Source organism: Phyllostomus discolor, chromosome 6, assembly GCF_004126475.2.
Source record: "Phyllostomus discolor isolate MPI-MPIP mPhyDis1 chromosome 6, mPhyDis1.pri.v3, whole genome shotgun sequence".
Taxonomy (NCBI): domain Eukaryota; kingdom Metazoa; phylum Chordata; class Mammalia; order Chiroptera; family Phyllostomidae; genus Phyllostomus; species Phyllostomus discolor.
The window spans coordinates 171706385-171716249 of NC_040908.2; positions in this window are offsets into that span (position 1 = coordinate 171706385).

Genomic DNA, 9865 nt, shown 5'->3' on the forward strand with positions numbered 1-9865 from the left:
TCTGCTCTGCTGCCATCTAGTGCACATCCTGGGGATGACAACTACTTACTCAGCAGCTGCTATTGCTGTTTTGCGAGGGCGCTGTGAAGCCCCACGGCCCCTCACATCTTCGCTGCCTCATTTATGCTGTTTGCTCTGCATGTGGGGTTTCTGACTCTGTCCCGTGAGTGAGGTTCTCCTGCCTGTGTGTGTCTTACGTTTGGCCATTTTCATTTGCTAATCGGTGTCGTATCTGTTGGATTATTAGACCAGCCCAAAGATTCTTGAGGTCACAAGAAAGGTTATTTCCCCACCACATAAGCAAGCAGTCAGGTGTTTAATACGAGGTGAATTTGGGGAGTACGTGTACATCACCTTTTACTTAAGTAAGATTTGACAATTTAGGTAAAGCAAGTTATTCTCAAAACTGACTGATTATGTCAGGGAAATACGGAACAATGTACAGATGTACCTTGTGGGTGTAAAACTCCTATTTACAGTTTCAAAGGTGACAATGAAGAGGCCAACATTTTGCACTTGGCATGTTGATGCTAAAGTGGCTGTTAAGAAATGGAAGACTGAGCATTTACTTAGGATCGTCATCTCATTTCTTCCTAAGAGGTTTAGTTGCCACATTTTGGTTTAGGAAGAGAGCTTCAGCACAATCAACCTCAGCTTCAGACGGTAAGACTCCTAGCAAGAGCTTGTTGACCCTCTTACTGTGCTCCTTGTGTTTTAAAGTTTTGGGAGTTGCCCAACAGAAATTAGCCTGCCAGGCATGCTGCCTTTTTATTTTCCTAAATTACCTGCATGTCTCCTCTTTCCACTTTGCAATCTAAGACTCTATTCTTCCATTTACCAAAATACCCTATACACCATATTACTTCACCATGTTTGGTATTTGCTTTAATATGAATTCTCCTTGCCCTTGTATTAGATGTTGAATTCCTCCCATTAATCAGATTATGTCAATTTGATTGTTATCCCAGCTGTTAGAATTTACAAGGCATGACAAAAATAACTTTGTATTCCCACACAGGTTTTGTGAGCTGACCATGTGACATTCATGGCTGGGACACTAACTTCTGGAAAGCCCAGCCTCTGAGAGATCATGGACATCTCCTGGCAAAATTAAGCATTATTGTTATTTTTTGCTCTGTTTGCCTCTTTGATCTATTTCTGCAGGGCTTGGCATAATTTAGTAGTGCCAGGAGTGATTTTCTTCCCTTGTACACTTACATTGGTATGAAAAACTATTTCTGAGGCCAGCTGCTTGGACTTAGAGACTCAGGAATGTTCTTTATCGGCTCCTGGGTCTTTTCACACTGTGAGGACTGGGTTCCACTCCTGCATCTGGCAACTGGGCCCCATTGTCCAGCTCCAGCTCTGGAGTCTGGACAGATCTGGGCCATTTTCAGACCTGGGTTCTGTCTCCTGGGTCTGTGGCCTGGGATTGAACCTGTGTCTGTGTGTGTGGGATCTGGAGTCTCTTTGGGTGTGGCTTTGTGTCCTGGGTGGTTGTGTGGGGTCCACGTGCAGCTCTGGTGCTGGGGTCTGACGTACAGAACCTGGTGTCCAGGGTTCTCTGTCAGTCTCTGGTGTCTGGGGTCTGGCATTCAGGGTCGATGGTCTGGCCTGGGTTGTGGGGACAGTTTTGGGATTGGGGCTGGGGCCTGGGGTTCAGCTTTTGGTTCTGGGTCTGCTCCGGAGTCCAGGTTCTGGACTGCAGGGCCTGTGTCAGTTTTGGCATCTGGTGTCTGTGAACTGATGGTCATTGGCTCCAATTCAATGCCAGCAGCAGTTCCAGAGTTAGAGTGTGGGGAGGAAGGAAACTTTATGTTGTACAAATGGCTCCATTTTGACACAGAATGGCTGTGAGTGCGGCATGGCTGCTAAGAAGCTCACTGTTGTTCCAGGTGAATCATGAAGCAGCACCGCTGTGGGTCAGCTCGGTAGTGCTGCTGCTTAGTTGTTACTTAATTATACAGAAAAATAAAAATTAATTGAAAACCCTACCCAAACAGGTACTAACTGCTGTTGTTTTAAGTATATACCCTTCCACATATTTCTCCTTGCACATTTCCATTCGTCTATTTTCCTGGATTTAATTTATTATTCTAGGCTTGTGATATGGATGCAAAAGTTGTGAATTTTCAGCTGTCTCCCTTAATGTGCAGATTTATCCCTACATTTTCCCACAGGTTTTTAATGTATTATCTTTATTATTAATTAGTTCAAATTATTTTTAACTCCAATTGTGATTCTTTTTGAGGGATGTTTAGACATGTATTTCATAACTTTTAAATGTAAGGGCTTTCTAGTTACATTTTACAACTGATTTATCGATTAGCTACAATGGGAGCAAGAAACAGACTTCATGTAATTTCAATCCTTTGAATTTTTGTTGAAACTTGTTTCATTCCAATACGGTCAATGTAAAAAATGTTCCAAGCATGCATCTCTGCTGCCATCTTGTGGTCATTTTGGGAATAACACCTATAAGTGCAGGTCTGCAGGGAAAGTTGTGTATAATCTGTTGATTATCTGCGAATGTTGAATCCAATTTGCTGCTCATGGTGTTTCTTACATCCTTACTGAATTTTGTGAGATGGCCTCTTGTTTCTGAAAGAGGTATGCTCTAACTCTGGTGAGAGAGGTTTGTTAAGTCTATTATGATTATACATTTTTCTTTGTGTCTGTTCTATATAATTTAAATTTATGATATTAAGTACATGGTGAATTTGGATCTTCCGGGTAAATTAAGCTTTTTGATGTGAAGCACTGATCATCTCTAGTCATGCTTTTTACCTCAAAGTCTACCGCGTATTATTATGTAATTTTCATGTGATTTATGTAAGGTTTCCTTAGACTCTCCGGAGGAATAAAAGCCAATTAGCCACGAAATCAGGCAGAAGAGCCTTATTTTGAAGGTCTGTGCTCCCCGGCGAAGTTTTCTCCGTCCGCACAGCAGGAGGGCTGAGAAAAGATAGTGGGGGAGCTGGGAAGGGGGTGGGGGGGCGGTTTATTATGGGTTGACTCTCCGTGGGAGCCAAGGATTGGTCCTTGGTGAACAAAGAGGCCGCATATCATTGGTGGTTCCTGGTCTGATGTCAGCCATCTTTTCAGGTCATGCTTCAGCCGCCATACTACTTGTAGTCCAAACACTATAATTGATTGTAATCAGGCTCCCTTTTGTTCTACCCCGCCCATCCTGACAATTTATGTTTCTGATTAAAAGATTAAAGCTACTTTTGCACCATCCTATATATCCTTTCCCATTTTTTTTACTTTCGATACTCTGTCACCCCATGCTTTAGGTAATTCATATTTTCTCCCATTTTATGTATTTTATTTGTATTGTCTGAGCAAGTTCTTTTTCAGAGTTGTCTTCAATTTTATGAAGTATATGTTATTAATATATTTGTTACTTAGTGTTTTTCATTACATTAGTGTATTATGTACATTAATACATAATGCACATAATGTATTTTATGTGCATTAATGTATTCATTACATTAATGTATTTAATATATGCATTAAACTGCATGTCCACTAGTATAGTTGATTCCTGGCTACTTTTGTTTAAATGGACCACTAAAAATCAAACCTACAGATGAGGGATGGGGTCTGTCTAAGGTCAGAGGCAGGATTGGGCTGGAGGTGAGAGGGGGCCACAGATGTGGGTGGGGCTGGGTGGGAGGCGTATTTAGGCTGGCAGGCATGAGGGGCCGGCAGTTCTGGTGGACAGATGAACAACTGCGCAGACTGGAGATTAGGCGCTGCTGGCCGCCAGTCTCCGTGGTCACGAGGTGATGCTCACAGGTTAACGCGATGCAAACAAGGTGGTCCAGGGACAGGAGGTGAGCTGTGTAGGGGCTATGAGGTGAGGGGAGTGGGGGGCAGATACAGCCACCCTGTGGGGAGCAGAAGGGGGTCCAGACTGCGGTACACATCTCAGGTCCCAATTTAACTGATTACTTCCTGTGAGACCACTTTTCTATGTTAATCTACATTATATTAAATTTATAGACAACTTTGGTAAATGGGCTTCATTGTGTGTTTTTTTCTGAAATCCAAGAACATGATGATATTTTTCATTTGTTAAAGTTTCTGTTATTGGGTAGCAATTTCCAATTTTTTTCACACAGATCCTATGTATTGTTACTTCCAGTTTTTTTTTAAACCTGTTTTGTTGTTAGCAAGTCTTGTTAAACAATTATATCTTTAACTTAGTATCTCTACATACTTATTTCTGCATGTTATTTCCCCATCATTGTACTAAATTGTTTGTGATACTTTTCCATTTATTTTCATGAGTTACAAAGATAAACTTCCTCTCATGCATTAATGATCATTACATGGTAGAAGCTGTTTGTGAACTAGAAATAGTTAAAGCTTGAAAGAAAACAAGAAGTGAGGTAATGTGAGGAGCTAGAAAATTCTTTGTTAGTCATAAATATATTAATGATTAAATAAAAGAGTAACATCCTTCTTAGCATTTTAAATGAGTTTAGGGCCTGGAAGCACAGTGTTCTGGAAATCAGAAGTATTTTGTGACAGGAAATGTGCCCCCAGGTACGTAATCTGAAGAACACAAAATGTAGCAAATGTCCACACTTTCAAAGAGGAAAATTGGAGGTGGTGAAATCTGGAATCTAACAGAGTAAGACTCTTTCTTCTAAGTGATATTACGAATCAGTTATTAAAGTGATGTATGAGCAATGGAAAGAAGCAGGGATCCTCAGAGGACTACTGTGTGTAATCACAGTGTGATCTGGTCTCCTAAGTGGACAGATCTTCCTTTGCTTCCTTCCTTTGCCTAGGACACTTCTCCCCGACATTTGCAAGATGGCTGGCATTTTTGGTTCTCTAAGTTTCAGCTTCAGGCTTCCTGTTCCCAGAAAGGTAGCCTTTCAGATCTAGGATGCAAAGGGACATGCTGTTTGTATTCCAATGGAGTCTTCATGATACAGAGTAGGGTTTCTCATTCTCAGCACTATGGACCTTTTGGGCCAGAGACTTCATTCTCCTGGGGCATTGTCCTCTGCATTGTAGGTGCTCATTAGTATCCAGTACCTCTGTTCACTGCCAGCAGCCTCACTTCCCTTCCCCTCAGGACAGTCTAACAGGCTCAGTACTTTGCCTAAGTCCCCTGGGGGCAAAAATCACCTTTGTTTTGAAGCTTTGATCATTTTTGAAACCAGAAAGATCTTGGTCTGGTATGCAGTCTTTTTATTATTTTTCTATGTAAATTATTTTTCACTCTGACTGTGATTTATTTTGGGAAGGTATTTTAAAACATCTAAATATAGGGACTTTCTAGTTACCTTATGACTGGTTTTTAGATTAATGGCAAAGAGAGCAATAAACATTGTGAGACATTTGTTGAAACTTGCTTTATAGCTAAATATAGTCATTTTAGAAAAAGTTCTAAGCGTGCTTGAAAAACATTTTTAATTTACTTTGTTGCTGCTTACTCAAACAATGAGAACACATTTATTCAAAATTCTACCCCAAGAGTTAAAAAGAACTGCTATCATTTAATGTATATACACTTGCAGATATGTTGATGTGTACGTTTCTGTCCACCTCTGGATTTCATTTACTATTTTAGGTTATAAGTATGGGCACAAAAATTGTAAATTTTCAGCTTTTATTTTTGATAATGTTTCTTTGAAGGGTGAAGATTTTTTTCATATCTTTTGGTATGTGTTATCTTCAGCCCATTCAGTTTATTTTGTAATTCAAATTGTTATATATTTTGAGGTTATTTAGAAGTATATTACATAACTACCAAGTATAAGGACTTTCCAGGCACTCACTTGTAGTGAATTCTGGCTGAAGTGCAGTAGGAGCACTTAGGAAACTTATTGTATATAATTTCAATGCTGTGATGCTTGTTGAAAATGGCTTTATATTGGTTTGTCTAAAAGATAAAAACTTTTGGGAAGATGGAATAATGAAGATGCTTGAAAGATCGCAGAATAGTGGGAGAAATTGGTTAATATGTTGTTTAATGAAATTATTGGTGAAAACGAAAAACGTTTCTTTCATTGTGTCTTTACCCAAAAACCAAATAAACCTTTTGGCCAAGCATATAGTAGTCTTCCAAGTGTGTATCTCTGCTGCCATCTCGTGGGACTTTTGGGAATAACATGTTAGTAGCTGGTCAGCAGGAAAAGTGGTTGACTGTAGGATAATATAAATGAACGTTGATTGCAATGTTGTGCATTTAGTAAGTTTTAAAGATCAGGACTTAGCAGTTACCTTTTGTTCCTGGTTTCTATATTAGCAGCAATGACAGAAAGAAACATACTGTATATCATTTCAGTCCTTTGAAATTTGTTAAAACTGGCCTTAGCACGGGATGGTCCCGTGTGAAAAAAGTGTGGCTCTCTGCTGCCATCTCGTGTGTCACTTGGGAATCACATCTTTGTGCAGGCCAGCAGGAAAAGTCATTGGCGATAGTGAATTATCTACCAGGGGTTCATGGAACGTTATTTGAGAAGTGTCTTTCATTCCACTTAAATGACAGGACTTTCTAGTTACCTTCTGTTTCTGACTTCTACCTTAACAGCCATGAGGGTGACACATGTATTTTTTATAATTTCAGTCCTTTGAAGTTTGTTGAAAACTGATGGATGGTACAATATGGTCATTTCCAAAGTGTTCTAAGTGTGCACACTGCTGCCATCTAGTGGGCATTCTGGGGAATGACACCTTTGTGCAAGTTGGCAGGAAAAGTGGTTGATTCCAGTGGAATATCAACCAGTGTTGATTGCAATGTTGTTTAGAGGTGTGTTTCATAACTTTGAAATGTAAGGACTTATTAATGACTGTTTGTTCCCGATTTCTACATTAACAGCAATGAGAGCAAGAATTATAGTGTATATAATTTTAGTTCTTTGTAATTTGTTTAATCTTGCTTTATGGCTCATTATGGTCACTTAGGAAAATGTCCAAGTGTGGCGCTCTTCTCGTCTCAAGTGCAGCTTGGGAAGAACACCTTAGTGCAGGCCAGCAGGAAAGGCTGTCAGCTGTGGTGAATGATCTACAAATGTGGAATGGAATGGTACTTTGTCATGGATGTTATTACTTTCATATAAACGATTTTGTAGTTCATTTTTTCTTCTCTCCCCCATGTACAACAACGGTGTCTTTACATCAGATAACTAGGTGCCTCTTGTGGGGTAGACCTGTGTTCATGTTTCAGCTGTGTCCTTGTGTTTGTGGTCCAGTGTCCCATGTGTGTTGACATTCTGTCAGTATGGATGTCCTTCCCATGTCCATGTTCTCGCCAACATCTTGATTGTGTCTAGGTCTCCTCAGCCTTGATGTCCTGGCCGTGCTGCTGTCCTGTCTGTGTTTGTGTCCCTTCCACATCACTGTCCTGTCTGTGTCAATGTAGAGGTCATGCTTCTGTGTTGCCTGCATTTTAATATCCCATCTGCCTTGATGTCCCTGCTGCACTGCTGTCCCACCTGCATAGATTTCTTGGCTGTGCCACTTTCTTATCTTTGTCGACGTCCCAGTTCCCTAAGTGTCCCAGCCGCACCTCTGTACCGTCTGAGTCGATGCCTTGACTGAGTCAATATGTGAGCTGTGCTGCTGTCCTTTCTGTGTAGATGTCTTGGCCTTGTCGATGTCCTGTCTGTGTTGGTGTCCTGGCTGTGCCTTGGTTGTCCTGCGTCAATGCTCTGGCTCATTGATGTCAAATGCATTGATGTTTCAAACGTGGCCATATCCCAGCCACCTGATGTACTGGCAGCACTGAGGTCCTGACTGCATCATTGTCCCACCTGTGTGGCTGTGGCTCATCACCTGGTTGTGGCTTCATGGTCACCTGCCTTGGGCTCACAGGCCACCAGCTGCAGGCAGAGGTGGATGGTCTGCACTCAGGGACACTCAGTCCTTTGACCCTCTGTGGGCAATGCAGGGCCCTCCTGGCAGCTGGTCACTCTCTCAGGCTGTGCCTGCTGCTGTTGCCACAAGATATAACAATTTTAGCAAAGGAACCTATTCTCAACTAAATGATTACATTGATGAAATTTGGAAGTTTATTAATTTAGCTTGTGTCCTATAGTTTGTGGGATTGTCTAACAAAAAGTAACATTGAATGAATGCTGCACTTTTCATAAATTTCCTGTCTATCACCCATTTTTACCTCTGTAAGACTCTGTTTTCCCATACTCCCAAAGGTCCTATATGCCTGATATCACCTCATTGCCTGGTATTCATTTGTAGTCACGCACGTATTGAATGTTGAATATCTTGTATTGATCTGATTATGTTATTGTAATTATTATCTCACAGGTGTTAGAGCTGACAAGTTTTGTGGAAAATAATCTCCTTTTAATCCCTCAAAGTTTTGAAAAGCTGGCAGAGTGGAATGAATGGTGAGACAGCGCTAACTCCTGAAGCTGTTGCTGCTGAGAGATCATAGACATCTGTCTTCAAAGGTCAGTATCCTTTTTGTTCACTCTGTGCTTTGGCCCATTGCTGCTGGGTTTGGTAAAATTTTGAGGTTTGCATTTGGAGAGACATGAGTTTTATCTTGTTGAATCACAGAGTTGTTTGCAATGGGAGGATCTGGTTTACCTCTTGACTGTGGCCTTGGGCAATGGGCACCTGGTGTCTGGCTGCAGCTCCAAATTCTGGCCATAGTATCCTGGTTACAGGTCTGTGTCCTGTGTCCAGGGCCTGTGCTTCAGAGTCAAAATGTATTCAGTTGTGTGTCTGCAGTCTTGCACCTCTTGGGATGTGGCTTTGTGTCCTGGGTTCACATGAGAGGTCCATGTGCAAATGAAGATTTAGGTTGTGGTGTATGGAACCTGACATTATAAGGGTCTGATGTCAATCCCCGGCATCTGGTGTTTGGCCTTTGGACCACATGGTCTGGCTCAGGTAAGGGCCTATGGCTTTGGGCTTGAGGCTTTGGACCCAGAGTCCTGGTTTTGGTTTGGGTCTGCTCCAAGGTCCAGGTTTTGTAGTCAAAGGTCTGTGTGCAGCATCCTGAGTTTGGTTCTGGTGTCTGGTGTCTGTCAACAGATGATGTGTGTCATTGTGTCAAATTCAATGCCAATATGAGTCCCCAAGTGTATGGAGTTTAGGCAGGTTAATAAAAAATGTAAGAAAATTCCTGGATAGTAGAATGGGAAAACTGAGCTTGATAGCGAAATAAGGTCTAGCGATTTATATCTGGGTAATAAATCTGAGGATCTAACTTCCCTAAAAGGACATAGGAGGGCAAATGGTTCAGACATTCCAGACCACGCAGGGGAAGACCCACCTCAGTCCCAGCCCTTCTCTGGTGACTCTTCTGAAGGAGAAGTTCACCAGAGAAGGACCCTGACCACTCCGTGTGCTCGCTTTGTTGCATCAGCACATCGAAGGGCACCCCTGGAAAGCTGAGTATTCTCTGGAGCTGACTCTTCTGAGACCTCCTCTAAAGTCCTCAACGTTAGAAAACAGGTAAAACCCTAAAGACAGAGCACCCAGCATGCACTGTTCATTGAGCACACATCCGCCTTCCCTTTTCTTCTTTTCTTAGTCGCGTAACTTTGCTTTGTCTCTCCTTATCTGCAGAGGTCCCTGTGAGACTTGCAGCCAGGGGAGCAGTGGGCAGCCGCAGCTCGTCCTGGGCTCACCCCCTGATGCTGTCTCCAAGGTCCTTCTTTGTGTCTAACTTTTCTGTTTCCCCAGAAGCAGCTCTGTCTGTGCTAGCTCTTGCTGTGATGTCACCTCTTCTATCTGAAGCCCTTTCTTGGTTTCACTGTCCTTGGATTTAATATTCAAACTCTCAAAATTCCCTAGCTTTGTGTTGTGACATTTTGCTGCACAAAGTCAAGAATCTACACACGTGAGACCTTGCCAGGGCAAACCCCCT